This window comes from Symphalangus syndactylus, chromosome 13, assembly GCF_028878055.3.
Source record: "Symphalangus syndactylus isolate Jambi chromosome 13, NHGRI_mSymSyn1-v2.1_pri, whole genome shotgun sequence".
Taxonomy (NCBI): Eukaryota; Metazoa; Chordata; class Mammalia; order Primates; family Hylobatidae; genus Symphalangus; species Symphalangus syndactylus.
The window spans coordinates 89945978-89960836 of record NC_072435.2 but is presented as its reverse complement, the minus strand read 5'-3'; the positions used below and the strand labels follow the sequence as shown (position 1 = coordinate 89960836).

Sequence of the window (14859 nt, the reverse complement as noted above, 5' to 3'; positions counted from 1 at the left end):
CCTTCCCACCTGTTCCTTTCCAGTCAGTTTATGGAGAGTAGGTTGTTTTTGCTTCCAGGGGGATTACTTGTGGCCTGGGGGAAATTGCAGGGCTTTCTCTTGACTACATGCTTCACATTTCCGTGTGTAACCAGTGAGGATAATGATCCAAGAAGATCATTGCAGTGGTGACCTGAGGACCTTTGAGACCAGGTCACAATTTAAGTAGGGTCTCAAATTTAGATTTTAAGATTATTACCCAACGAGTTAAGTATAGAGCCAGAGATAAAGCAATAGGATTGACAGAAGACACTCATTCTACAGCTTAAGCAAACACACACACACATTTTATTTTACTGTGTAATTTACTCCATAGTTTTTTTTTTTTTTTTTTTTTTTTGGAGATGGAGTCTCACTCTGTTGCCCAGGCTGAAGTGCAGTGGCGCGACCTCAGCTCACTACAAGCTCCACCTCCCAGGTTCACGCCATTCTCTTGCCTCAGCCTCCCGAGTAGCTGGGACCACAGGCGCCCGCCACCATGCCTGGCTAATTTTTTTGTATTTTTAGTAGAGATGGGGTTTCACCATGTTAGCCAGGATGGTCTCCATCTCCTGACCTCGTGATCCGCCCATCTCGGCCTCTTAAAGTGCTAGGATTACAGGTGTGAGCCACTGCATCTGGCCTACTCCATAGTTTTTATTTTAAAGTGTTTGTAAACTAATATTATACTAAGAAGATGTTCCATTAAAAAATACATGAAACACCCCTGTATGTTATACCCAGGGTAAGGAGATGAACTTGACCCTGTGACCTTCCCTGATTAAGCATCCCTACATCACAAGCCTTCCCACCCCCAAGAGGTCATCGCTGCCATAAGGTTTAACTATTCTCAAGATTTTTCTCTTTTTATCATGTGTGTGTTCATACCTAAAAAAGAGTTTGCCTGCATTTGACCTTTATAAAGTAGAATTCATAAAGTATGTGTTCTTTGATTTGCTTCTTTTGAGATTTAATCATTTTATTCTTTTTGAGACGGGGTCTCGCTCTGTCACCCAGGCTGGAGTGCAGTGGCCGCGATCTTGGCTCACTGCAGCCTCGACCTCCCAGGCTCATCCTCTTGCCTCAGCCTTCCAAATAGCTGCAACTACAGACATGTGTGCCACCATGCCTGGCTAATTTTTTTTTTTTTTTGGTTGAGACAGCATTTCATCATGTTGCCCATGTTGATCTCGAACTCTGGGCTCATGTGATCCACCAGCCTCGGCCTCCCAAAGTGCTGGGATTACACGTGGGAGCCATTATGCCTGGCCCATTTTAATTCTTATAGTTCTGGTTTATTTTATTCCACTGTACAAATAAACACAATGTGTGTGTGTGTATCCATTTTACTGTGCGTGTATATATATATATATATCTCCAATGCGTGCGTATATATATCCATTTTATTGCCCATAGGCTTTGGATTATTTGTGGATTGTCTTTTGTTATTGCTTTTATTGTTTTTCATTTGCAAGTGATGCTGCTCTGTATATTTTCAGTGTGCTCCTAACAGGGGCACTTGCTCCTCTAACCTACAAATGGAATTTCTGGGTCTCTAGGGGATGCACATGCTCAAATGCCAAACAGTTTTTAATGTTTTAAGAATCAGTTAAATTCAAACACTGCAAATATACCTTGCAGTCTGCCTTTAGCATTGCTTCATTTTAAAATGAATCCTAGAATCACTGAAAAAATTTTAGAAGTGCAAGTATTCTATCCTGCTTTGTCTTCTGAGAAACCGTCTTTAACCTTAAGGAGATAACATTATTCCTTTTTTGTAGTTGTTGCTGTAGAAATGATTTTTGAAGGACAAAATCAAACTTTAAAACTTGAGGCCGGGCGCGGTGGGTCATGCCTGTAATCCCAGCACTTTGGGAGGCCGAGGTGTGTGGATCACAAGGTCAAGAGATCGAGACCAGCCTGGCCAACATGGTGAAACCTCGTCTCTACCAAAAATACAAAAAATTAGCTGAGTGTAGTGGCGGGCACCTGTAGTCTCAGCTACTCGGGAGGCTGAGGAAGGAGAATCACTTGGACCCGGGAGGCAGAGATTGCAGTGAGCCAAGATTGCACCACTGCACTCCAGCCTGGTGACAGAGCGAGACTCCATCTCAAAAAAAAAAAAAAAAAAAAAAAAAACTTGAGAACCATTTGGACGCGCTAGCTCATGCCTGTAATCCCAGCTTTGGGAGGCCAAGGCAGGCGGATTGCTTGAAACCCAGGAGTTCGAGACCAGCCTGGTCAACATGGCGAAACCTCGTCTCTACAAAAAAATACAAAAATTAGCCGAGCGTGATGGTGTGCACCTGTAGTCCCAGCTACTCGGGAGGCTGAAGTAGGGGGATCAATTGAGCCCAGGAGGTGAAGGCTGCAGTGAGCTGTGATTGCACCACTGTACTCCAGTCTGGTTGATAGAACAAGACACTGTCTCAAAAAACAAACAAAAACAACAAACCTGAGAATCACAGGTAAAACAGTCTAGTCTCAGGAATCACATGAACTATATGTAAACAGTCTCTAGATGAACTCTGTGACCCTTCAGTTGCCATGAATGGATATACAGTTGGCCCTCCACATCCATGGATTTCACATTCATGGATTCAACCAACCAGGGGTCAAAAATATTTAGGAAGAAAAATTGCATCTGTACTGAACAGGTACAGAGTGTTTTTTTCTTGTCATTATTCCCTAAAAAATACAACTATTTACATAGCATTTACATTGTATTAGGTATTATAAGTAATCTGCAGATGATTTAAAGTATACAGGGGGATGTATGTAGATTATATGCAAATACTACACCATTTTATATCAGGGACTTGAGCACTCGCAGATTTTGGTATCTGCAGGAGGTCCTAGAACCAATCGCCCATGGATTCCAAGGGACAACTGTATATATACGCCTATCATACACTGCCATGGTCTGCTCGTATGAGTATTCTCAGTGAAGAGTCTTTATGGAAGACATCATTGCCCATGAAATACAGATTCAAAGCTGTGAGCCTTGGGCAACCCAGTTCTCAGTAGAAATATTTCAGTGGCATTGGTCCCTTAAAAAGACGGTATTTTATAAAGTTATGTAAGAAAGATGTAACATTAGTATACAATATTTTAGTGGGATTATTACTTGAAAACTCGTATTTATGACTTGGCAATTCCAGTTTAGTCCCATAAAATTTGTTTTAGAACTACCTTTTAAGACATGGTTTTATTTCCTTGGGAAATGGGATTTAAAACTTCTCTTTTCAGTAGGGAGTTACTTTTCTAAAAGTAATTACATAAACAAAATTCAGTTAGGGTGAGTTACAAAAATGTTTACTGTCTATAGATTACTTATTTTGCTACTGTTAGTAAAATCATAGGTCACTGGAGGAGACAAGGAAGTATCTTAAGTGTGCTAATGAAATTTTGCAGGTATTTGCATATTAGTCTCACTTTGAAATTCAGGCACTGGGGACTTTTTTTTTTAAATATGAAAATAAGATGAATTACTCTCTCAAAAAGATAATATAAAACAAAAAGTATCTGTGTCCACAGATTCCCAGTCCTATTCCCCAGGGGTAACTACCATCCACAGTTCTTAAGACAGCTTCTAGAAATGTTCATACACATAGAGTATACAACTGTACATATCTATCATAAATCCCTCCACCCCTCATTTAAATAAGCACAGATGAGTGTACACAGTAGGCATGGCCCTGCGTCTTGCTTTTCTCTCTTAACGGTTTAGATTGAATAGCTTCCCATGGTAGCCCATTCAGATCCGTTTCCATTTTAGTGGCTGCATCATTTTCCGTTGCACTAGAATTTTAAAAAGAGCTTCCCTATTGATGGATGTCTATGCTGTTTGCAGAACTGGCAGCAGATGGGGTGGTTGGTGGTGGTGGTGGTGGTGGTGGTGGTGGTAGGGGTGGCAGACTGTCATTTTTTTAGAAGCAGCATAGAAGAATCAGAGAAAGAGGCAGAAGACTTGTAAATATTTTCATCTCCATTTCTGTTCTTTAAATCTCTTGAAAAAAATTTTTTTTTGCCTGCCTTAAGGTGTTTTCAGAACTATATGGAAGCCCAAAAGGCTAGATGGTTTTTTCTTCCTAGCCCTTCTTTCCTTGTGGTGATCATGGTGGTGAAGGAGATTATGGTATGTAACCAAAACACTGGGGAAGAGGAATGTATTTACACTTGGTGGCTAAAGAAGGTTCCGATTCCCTTTCTTCTACCTCCAGTGCAAATACACTCTATGGTAACTGGATTATTTGTTTTTAACCTGATTAGCAAGCCTTTCTAATGATAATCTATTTGGATGGGGGAGTTTTCCTTATGCAGAGTAGATGGTTGCATAATATCCATTCGAGGTGGGGTTTGCAAACCCTATGGAGTGCCTTTCCAAACACCCTTTTCCTTCCCTTTCTCCCTGGCTGGCAGAGCCTGTTCCTGGAGTGGAGGCCGAAAATGTTATCTGCTGCCTCCCCAGCCTCCCTTGCAACCAGGGCATGGACATGGGACTCAGACCTGGCCAAAGGGACCCCTGAGGAGCTTCTAGAAAATGTTTTCCTTCCTAATAAAATATGAAAGAAGATAAGTATCGTCATCTATAGCCAGAAACTGTCTACATGTGATTCCTGGAACTACAGTAGCTCTCTTGCCTCCATGTGAGGAGAAGCAAATGGCCCGAGGATAGTGTAGTGAAAAAATGGAGAGAGATTGGGTCTTTGATATCTGTCAGCCGTTGAATTAGCCCTGCCCTCTGTTCTTAGTTTAGGAGACTACAGATGTGCCCTTATTATTGAAACTGATTTTATTCAGTTACTGAAGTTACCTTACCTGATACATAATTTTACCCATAGAAAATAATATGAAAATAGCAAAATCACTCAGTTAAGATAGTTGAGTGCTTGCTCTGTTCAAGAGACTATTAATATGAGGCTCTGGGGCTGCAAAAAAATCAAGTTTCTAAGAATATGAGATCAGAGCAGCAGAAGTTCTGAGTAACCACTGATTACGAGATTTGGGGTGATCAGAAGTGACTGGGAGAGGTGAAATTGAGCAGACTCTGAAGGAACCCCTAGGTTTTGGTAAATAGGGAGCTGGGGATGAGGATGCCCCAGGTTTTAGAAAGAACACAGGCTGTTGAATCACACCTGGGTTCAAACCCTGGCTTGCTACTCCCTAGTTTGTGACCTTGTCAAATTCCTTGATTTCTTTTTTCTTTTTCTTTTTTTAATTTTTGAGACAACAGTCTCACTCTGTCACCCAGGCTGGTGTGCAGTGGTGTGATCGTAGCTCACTGCAACCTCAAACTCCTGGGTTCAAGGGATCTTCCTGCTTCAGCCTCCTGTATAGCTGAGACTATAGGTGCATGCCACCACACCCAGCTAGTTTTTAAATTTTTTGTAGAGATTGGAGGGCATCAGGGGTGGTCTGGCTTAGTGGCCCAGGCTGGTCTCGAACTCCTGGGCTCAAGCCAGAGTGCTGGGATTACAGGTATGGGCCACAGTGCCCGGCCCAAATTCCTTGATATGTTTGATACACTAAACATAACTAGTATAATTGAGGTGAGAACTAGAAATAAAATGTGTCAAACATCTGTCATGCTGATGTGCACATAGAGGCACAGAGTAGATGGTGGAGGTGGAAGGCACAGTAATGCCTACATATATGCGGCACTCCTGAATAAAGGGTGAAGTGAGTTAGGTAAAATGACCTTGGCATGCTCCGCTCAAGCTGGACAGAGTTCACCTGGATCCAACTATGTGGTCCAGCTAAGAGGCTGAGAATACGGATCTGGACAGAGATAGGTTTGAGTCAAGATAATGAGGACTTTGGCTTCTGGCTTCAGGAGTTTAAACCTCATCCTGTAGCCAATCTATGGTGGTGACCACTGAGAGGATCAACCTGGAGAGAGAGGAGTTAAATTGTTGCATGGTCCAGGTGTGCAGTGTAACAGACCTAGACCAGGCAGGTGTCAGGTGTTGGAGGGAGCAAAAGGGTCTGATGTTAGAGTATGTGGGAGGCAAGGGAGAGGGGAGATTGAGTGATGAGTCCCAAAGACTGAATAGCTGTCAGTTATGGAGTGTGAAATTCAGAACAGATGTGTAAGACTTTCAGATCATCATATCCTAGGTGGGAACAAGAACAGTTGGAAAGATTTATTGACATTTTTGATGAAAGATGCTATATAAGTGGAAAATAAGTGATGTTACCCAAATCTGTTTGTCTTTTAATTCTTGTCTAATTACGCTTGTCACTTTACCTCTGTTTATATATAAAGTTTGATTCCTTTGAAGGATGTGTCCCTTAATAAAATAAACATACCCTGCCTCTGATTAGATATTATTGAACTCTGAGTCAATCCTATAATATGAAGTATATATTCACTGATTGTTCACTACATGTTTATCCAGGAAGAGAAGCAATCAAGCAAAGTGTTTCTCTGACACAGAGATTGTGGTACTTATAGTATATTTACAATGGCCTTATTAAAACATCAGTCATAACATTGAAAGCAATGAATGACATCAGAGTCATTAAAGTATAGATATAAAATAAATTTTAGTTCATCAAGTTCAGGGTGATATCCTGAGTTGAATGAGAGACTTCATAATGTTCTCAATTCATGAACAGATGGTCCCCTAACATTTTGAAATGCTGATTAAGGTAGGTGGACTGAGTCAGATTAATCAAGTGTACCACATTGTAAATACTGTTATGTAGTTAGCAATCCTTGGCATCTAATTAAGTTCACCTTCTTTCAGGCTGGGCATGGTGGCTCATGCCTGTAATCCCAGCACTTTGGGAGGCTGAGGTGGGCAGATCACTGAGGTCAGCAGTTCAAGACCAGCCTGGCCAACATGGTGAAATCCCATCTGTTGCAGGAAGTCAGGGACCCTGAATGGAGGGACCAGCTGGAACCATGGCAGAAGAACATAAATTGTGAAGATTTCATGGACATTTATCAGTTCCCAAAATTAATATTTTTATAATTTCTTACGCCTGTCTTTACTGCAATCTCTGAACATCAATTGTGAGGGTTTCATGGACATTTATCACTTCTCTAATACTACTCTTATAATTTCTTATGCCTGTCTTTACTTTAATCTCTTAATCCCATTATCTTCATAAGCTGAGAATGTATGTCACCTCAGGACCACTATTGTACAATAGATTGTAAAACATGTGTATTTGAACAATATGAAATCAGTGCACCTTGAAAAAGAAGAGAATAACGGTGATTTTCAGGGAACAAGGGGAGATAACCATAAGGTCTGACTGCCTGTGGGGTCAGGCAGAATAGAGCCATATTTTTCTTCTTGCAGAGAGCCTATAAACAGACGTGCAAGCAAGAGGATATCGCTGAATTCTTTTCCCAGCAAGGAATACCCTGGGGAAGGAATGCATTCCTAGGGGGAGGTCTGTAAACGGCCACTTTGGGGGTGTCTGTCTTATGCAGTTGAGATAAGGACTGAAATGCGTGCCCTGGTCTCCTGCAGTACCTTCAGGCTTACTAGGATTGGGAAATTCCAGCCTGGTAAATTTTGGTCAGACCAGTTCTCTGCTCTCACCTGTTTCCTGTTAAGATGTTTATCAAGCCAATACGTGCACAGCTGGACAGAGACCCTCATCAGTAATTCTAATTTTGCCTTTGTCTTGTGATCTTTATTGCCCTTTGGAGCATGTGATCTTTCTGACCTACTCCCTGTTCGTACACCCCCTCCCCTTTTAAAATTCGTAATAAAAACTTGCTGGTTTTGCGCCTCGGGGTCATCACGGTCCTACCAGTATGTAATGTCACCCCCGGAGGCCCGGTTGTAAAATTCCTCTCTTTGTACTCTTTCTCTTTATTTCTCAGACCGGCCGACACTTAGGAAAATAGAACCTACATTGAAATATTGGGGCTGGTTCCCCCGATACCCATCTCTACTAAAAATACAAAAATTAGCCAGGCATGGTGGTGTGCACCTGTAGTCCCACATACTCAGGAGGCTGAGACAGGAGAATCGCTTGAACCTGGGAGGCAGAGGTTGCAGTAAGCTGAGATCACCCCACTGCACTCCAGCCTGGGTGACAAAGCAAGATTGTCTCAAAAAAAGAATAAGAAAAAAGTTCACCTCCTTTCCCAAGGCAAAAGGAAGCCCCACGGTTCTTAGGGAACTTGGCATGAGTAAAGCCTCTTGGGCATTTTAGCCTTTGGGCATAAAATTCATGTTTCCAAATGATACTTCTGCACACAGGCAGTAGTTCCATAATAGGCTAAGAGCAGGTGTCCCTGAGTGAGAGTTCTCACAGTCTTGTTGCATTGTTAAGGCTCTCGGTCAGGTACAGACCTATGGTTTGGTTGATTGCAATTCCCAGTAAAGAGAAAAAAAGCGTCTAGCATTGACGCTTTCAAGACTGCCTTCTATCCACCCCCCTACACACGTACTTGTTTTTTTTTTTTTTCTGTTACTAATCTCATTTGGATTTTTTTTTCCATATGTAATTTTAGTCATAGTTAGTACCTGGTTTGACGGAGTAGATAGGTGTAACCGTGGTACTTTCCTGCATTCAGGAGAATCTGGGATGTCGTCCGTAAGTATGGCTTAGGGTGAGGGGAATGTGATTTGCCATGTACATTGAGGGGTTTCTCTTTCAGTCCATAAATAAAAGACAGAAGGCATTGCACTCTTCAGGAAAGTCATCTTTAAGTCCTGCCATTTTGTTCATCATAGGTGAAAACTTTGATCTTCTTTATCTAGCCCCTGATGGAAAGTACCAAGGCTGTGATAATAATTGGAGTTCGATTAGTATTGAGCCTGTAGAAGAGAGATGAGTGGAGATGGAACAAATTATGAATTGTGTATTTATGAATCAAAATGCCTGATTTTCCATATGTGATGGACAGTGTTCTTTTAGGTAAGAACTCAGCTATCCTTAGCTTCAAATGATGCTTAAAAAAATAAAAAGTCCAAATTACATGATCCCAGCATCCCAGACAGACGCTTACTTAATGTTGGTATGCAACAAGTATGTACGCATGTCATGACCGATTACACAGATTCATGAATGAGCCATTCTTATGTGACCTGAACTAAACCCAAAATCCCTCTGTATAGTATAGTCACAGTGCTGTATTTTTAAAAAATTAATAAGAACCTAAACAGTATTTAAGATAAGCCTCCTTTTCTTTTTGATATTCCAAATTCTCTATTTCTCAGCATTTTATTTTCATGACTATAAAAATGCCACCTGCTTTAAAATCCCTGACTTCCCCTTGTCTGCATGGTCAGGTGTCGAGCCTAGCGTGGTTTGCAGAGCCTGTTGCGGGTTGTCTATGTTCTTCTGAGCCTTGCCATGCACCTCTTTCTCGCCCCAGCCCTCAATCATGCCTTGATTTAGAATGACCCATTTAGCCATTCTCAATTTTAGACACTCCAACTTTGTTTCCTAAATACATATTCTAGTTTTTCCTTCTGCAGATACAATGTGCTCCTTGCTAGGCTCTCAGCAGATTTTTGAGCCGCCTCTAAGCCAATTATCACCTGCTCAGAAGCTTCTCATTGAAGCCCCATGCTTAACTTATTTCCTACCCTTGGTTCCTATAGTACTTATTACTTCTTTTTTTTTGAGATGAAGTCTCATTCTGTCACCTAGGCTGAAGTGCAGTGGCACAATCATGGCCCACTGCAGCCTCGACCTCTTAGGCTCAAGAAATCCTCCCACCTCAGACTCTCAAGTAGCTGGGACCACAGACACTACCACATGCAGCATTTTTGGTTTTTTTTTTGGTAGACATGGGGTCTCACTATTGTGCCCTAGCTGGTCTCAAACTGCTGGGTTCAAGTAATCCTCCTGCCCCGGCCCCCAGAGTGCTAGGATTACAGGCGTGAGCCACTGTACCTGGCCTTGTTACATTTTTTAATTCTGTACGCCTCCCTGCCCCAAGAGTGACCTCTTAGGGCAGAGCTTATCATATTTCTCTGCCTCCAGATCTTTCAGCACAGGACTTAGTTCACAAAAGATGCCCAGAAAAACATTTTCAAGTAGCAGTTCTATATTTTAGGGGGCTTGGTTTGCAACCTAAATTAATCAGTCCCATTAGCTATCATAAAAACAATTTGGTCTAAGTAAGCAAGCCCTAATTGTACTTTGTGTGCTTTTAGTTAAATTCAGCCTCATTGAGAAACATTGGCTTTCTAAATGACTATTATGTAATAAAACAAGGCATTAGCAATCTGGATCAACATGGTATTAGGATTTTGCTGCATTTTGCAGAATTCTAAATTGCATATTTTTGTATCTAAATCTGATGTATTCAGTTAAACCACAGATATTAATGCCTTGCTAGTACATGATGTGGATTTCTGCTCTTTTTCATTGGCTCTTTTGTATTCTAAAAACAAATATTTATGAGGCAGTGTCATGAAAGTTTGGGAAACTTTAAAAATGTTAAAGAGCTGACAAAATGCATTACAGTTGACATGCTAATGAAATTTAAGGGTTTTTTTTTTCCTGCTATAATTGAGCAATATACTGTATGTTAACATTTATTCATTGTGCATTTGTAATGTTACAGGTACTATAAAGATAATAGTTTTGACAGCTCCTGCTTTTTTGTTATCTAAGTTTTTTGCATCTTATTACTTTTTTGAGGTTTCACTTACAGTAAAGTGTATACATCTTAAATGTACAGTTGGATAATTTTTACCTATGTATATGCCCTGAGTAACTGCCACCTGGATCAATGTTGTTAGCACCCCAGTGCTCCCTGGTGCCACCTACTGGTGAATCATTCTCCCTACCCCCTTCTTCCCCCCAAAGGGTACCACTCTTCTCACCTCTGTAGCACGCTAATCATACACCATCACATTTTTGTGTGCGGCTTCTTTCATTAAGTATTACACACGTGAGATTTGTCTGGGTTGTTTGTTGAACAGTTTTTCATTCCTTTTGTTGCATATGGTTTTTAACGACTTGTTGCTTAAATTTTATTTAGGTAAATAAGATTCATTATAAAGGGATGGCTCATGCCCATAATACCAGCATTTTGGGAGACCAAGGCAGGCAGATCACATGAGGCCAGGAGTTCAAGACCACCCTGGCCAAGATGGCAAACCCTGTCTGTACTAAAATACAAGATGGCAAAACCCCATCTCTACTAAAAATACAAAAATTAGCCAGGCGTGATGGTGCATGTCTGTAATCCCAGGTACTCGGGAAGCTAAGGCATGAGAATTGTTTGAGCCTGGGAGGCAGAGGTTGTGGTGAACCGAGATTGCGCCACTGCACCCCAGCCTGGGTGACAGAGCAAGACTCTGTCTCAAAAAAATAAAAAATAAGATTCATTATAAAGAGTAATACTCAGTTTGTGTTAGTTGGTCTGTGCTAATAATTTTATGTACAACACTATTGGCATTTTGCATGCGGGGTGCCAGCCTTACAGACCTACTAGTAACAGAACTACTGAGTATAAGAGCTGCAAGGCCCTTAGAGTTTGCAGAGTTCCGCCACCTTGCTTCTTCACGAGGACCTAAGGTTAATTGGATCCCAGGTCCCCTGAGTGATCTAGTTCAGTTGTCTTCTTGAGGTCACTGTTGCTGTGTCACAATTCAAACTTGATTATGTGGATGTCCATAGTCAACAGGAAAACAACCTTGGAAATTTAGAAATCCACCTGGGCATGATGGTGCATGCCTGTAGCCTCAGTTACTTGGGATACTGAGGAAGATCACTGGAGCCCAAGAGTTGGAAGCTAGCCTGGGCAACAAGGGCAAGACCTTGTCTCTAAAAGAAATTAAAAGAAAGAAGAAAATCCAGAAATCTCTAATTAGCAAGACTTGGAGTTTCAGTTATCTACAAATTTCATTCACTTATCTAGAATACTTCCCTTAGTATCAATTAAATGAGATGTTACTGACTGTTCATGGAACTTCGTCTTTTATTAAAACCTATTCTTAAAGGACAAGGAAGGGGAAAATGTAACCAGTGCACATGTTTGCTATGGCATTTTCAGTTTTAGCACACTGTCTTGAACTTTTGATGTTCCTAGATTTAGTTATTTTAAAGCCCTGTGAAAACCACAAGGATTGTCCTCAGTATAGGAGGTCTTAGGGTAAGTTCTGAGTCTGTGATCTCTGCAAGTAAAAAACCAATCCCTAATCTTATACCTTTCTGCTAAGGTTGTAATGATTCACAGAAGTTTCGTAGAAAGGATTTTGAAGAAGAGATTAGTAGACTCAGCAATGGAACATTAAATCCTTTATTGGCCAGGAAGTAACCACAGAACGTTCTTCAGAATGTTAGAGCCTTCCTTAAGTATGATTAACAAACACAGGGACACGTGGCTTGTCTTTTTTTCTAATTGTAACGCACTGTTTTTCAAACAGGATTATGGTCATGAAATAAATTTGATGAGTAACAACTATCACTTTATATTCTTATATGGAAAAGCAGAAGGAACATCACAGCAAATACTCATCTACCTTACCCAGATTCAACAATTTAAAATGTTCTTATTTTCTTTGTGTGTGTTTGTAACCTGTTAAAAGTAAGTGATATACAGACATCAGGTCACTTTCTTTTTTCTTTTCTTTTTTTTTTTTCTTTTTGAGACTGGGTCTCACTCTGTCACCCAGGCTGGAGTGCAGTGGCACAATCTCGGTTCACTGCAACCTCTGCCTCCCGGGTTCAAGCAATTCTCCTATCTCAATCTCCCCAATTAGCTGGGATTACAGGCGTGCACCACCATGCTCAGCCAATTTTTTAGTAGAGATAGGGTTGGCCAGGCTGGTCTTAAACTCCTGACCTCATGTGATCCACCCACCTCGGCCCCCCACAGTGTTGGGATTACAGGAATGAGCCACTGCGCCCAGCCTTCTTTTTTGTTTTTTCAGACACAACCTCGCTCTGTTGCCCAGGCTGGAGTGTAGTGAGTGTAATGGCATGATCTCGGCTCACTGCAGTCTCTGCCTCCCAGGTTCAAGTGATTCTCATGCCTCAGCATCCCCCTGAGTAGCTGGGATCACAGGCATCTAACATCATGCCCAGCTAATTTTTGTATTTTTAGTAGAGATGGGCTTTCACCATGTTGGCCAGGCTGGTCTTGAACGCCTGGACTCAAGTGATCTGCCCGCCTCAGCCTCCCAAAGTGTTGGGATTACAGTCATGAGCCACTGCGCCCGGCCAGGGCACTTTGTTTCTAATATGTATCTGCAAACAAGGACTTTTTCTACGTAATAAAATTAACAAAAGTAATTATAATTTCTAATATCCAGTTGTCCAGAAAGTTAGGTAACTGTAAATACAGTTACATTGTGTGTAGTAAAGATAAGTAGTATTTTACAAAACTTGTGTTTCAATTAGGTGTGTGCATGTATATGTGCATATACATATGTATGTATATATTGGTAAACATGTATTTCTTGGATGTCTCATTCCGAATTTGTAACACACTGGGTTATGGCATAGAGAAATTGGATTCGTATATAGGTATTTGCTTCTCAGTGATACTGTGTGTTCTATGCTGAGTGTTGTATGGTACCTGAGAAAGTGAATGCTTTCAGTAACTAGTAAAAAACCCAACAAAGATGATAAAACAAAGAGGAACCCACCTAACAGTATACATAAGAGCCAAAATGGATCAGGAAGGAGAAGAAGTCCTTTGGAAAGGCCTCATGGAAGAGATCGTGAAGGAACGGTAGGATTTGGATATGACAGAGGCCTTGAGATGCTGTGGCCAGAAGGGAATGGTGTCAGTATTGACATGAAACAAAGTCCAGAAATATGTGCATGTACCACAGTGCTGAGATCCACTTGGTGGATGGTGAAGGAAGGAGGAAGACGTTGGAAGTTGAATAGGAAAAATTACTCAGGGCTTAAGTACCAGCAAGGGGAGGAATCCAATCTCCTTATTAAAGGAAGAATCATTGAACATCTTAAGCAGTGTTTTAATGTGATGGAAGTGGGAGTTTAGAAGATGAGTGTAATGACTTCCTATAGACTAGATGGAAGGAATAGAACACTGAAAACAAGGAAACCCAGTTAAACTGTTGCCCTTGCTATAGGTGAGATAGGAAACGAGGATGTGGATTAAGATAGATGGCCCTGAGGGTAGCAAGGAAGGGTCAATCTGGAGAGAAACTACCAAGCCAAAAAAAAAAAAAAAAAAAAAAAAATTGGTGACAGTTTTAAAGAAGAGATGAAGGAGAGAGAACATCAATAAAATAATTATGCCGTTTACCCCTAAGGTCATGGAATTAAGTATAACCCAGTCCCCAAACCCCCAACATAATATCTGTAAAAACAAGCTTCCAAGCGTAATTCATATTCATTCATTTTCTCTCTCTCCCTCTCTCTCTCTTCCCCCACCCCCACTCCTTTTTTTAGAGATGGGATCTTGCTCTGTTACCCAGGCTGGCCTCCAACTCTTGGGCTCGAACGATCCTCCTGGCTGAGCTTCCTGCGTAGCTGGGGCTACAGGCACATGCCACTGTGCCTGGTCATGCCATAATACTCTCAAAAAGTAGGCTAAGGAGGTTTTATAGAGGAAGTAGCAAGTTATAATCATTAGATATGTCTTTCTAATACGATTTTCTCTTGTTTTGCTTAAAGATTTGGAGGTGGAAAATGTTAGACATCTGTCTTTAGGGTCTTACTTCAGAGTCCTAGTTTTACTGAAAATAGCAACATAGAAAACTCATGACAATTATAAAAGCATTAAGAGCTGGCTGTTGAGAATGTAAAGTTTAGTCATTTTACATAAATTACCTTTATACAAGTCAAATTAAATACCAGGTGAGACTCTGTAAAGCAGTATCTTAGGCTTGTGTGTGTGTGTGTGTTTGGGGGGCGGTATCTTTCAAAAATTAT

The 14859-nt window shown here is 41.1% G+C and overlaps 1 protein-coding gene across 12 annotated transcripts in view; it reads left to right on the top strand.

Annotated features, from left to right (window-relative positions):
- The window catches only part of TMCC3 (transmembrane and coiled-coil domain family 3), a 304986-nt gene that overhangs the window by 257673 nt on the left and 32454 nt on the right, over positions 1-14859 (top strand). Inside the window, exon 2 of one of the 12 annotated variants that reach the window (XM_063614277.1) lies at positions 8751-8907. The exons of the other annotated variants lie outside the window; for them this stretch is intronic. The gene's annotated coding sequence lies outside the window, so the exon portion shown is untranslated. The remainder of the gene's footprint in view (positions 1-8750; positions 8908-14859) is intronic. 12 annotated transcript variants of the gene reach the window in all.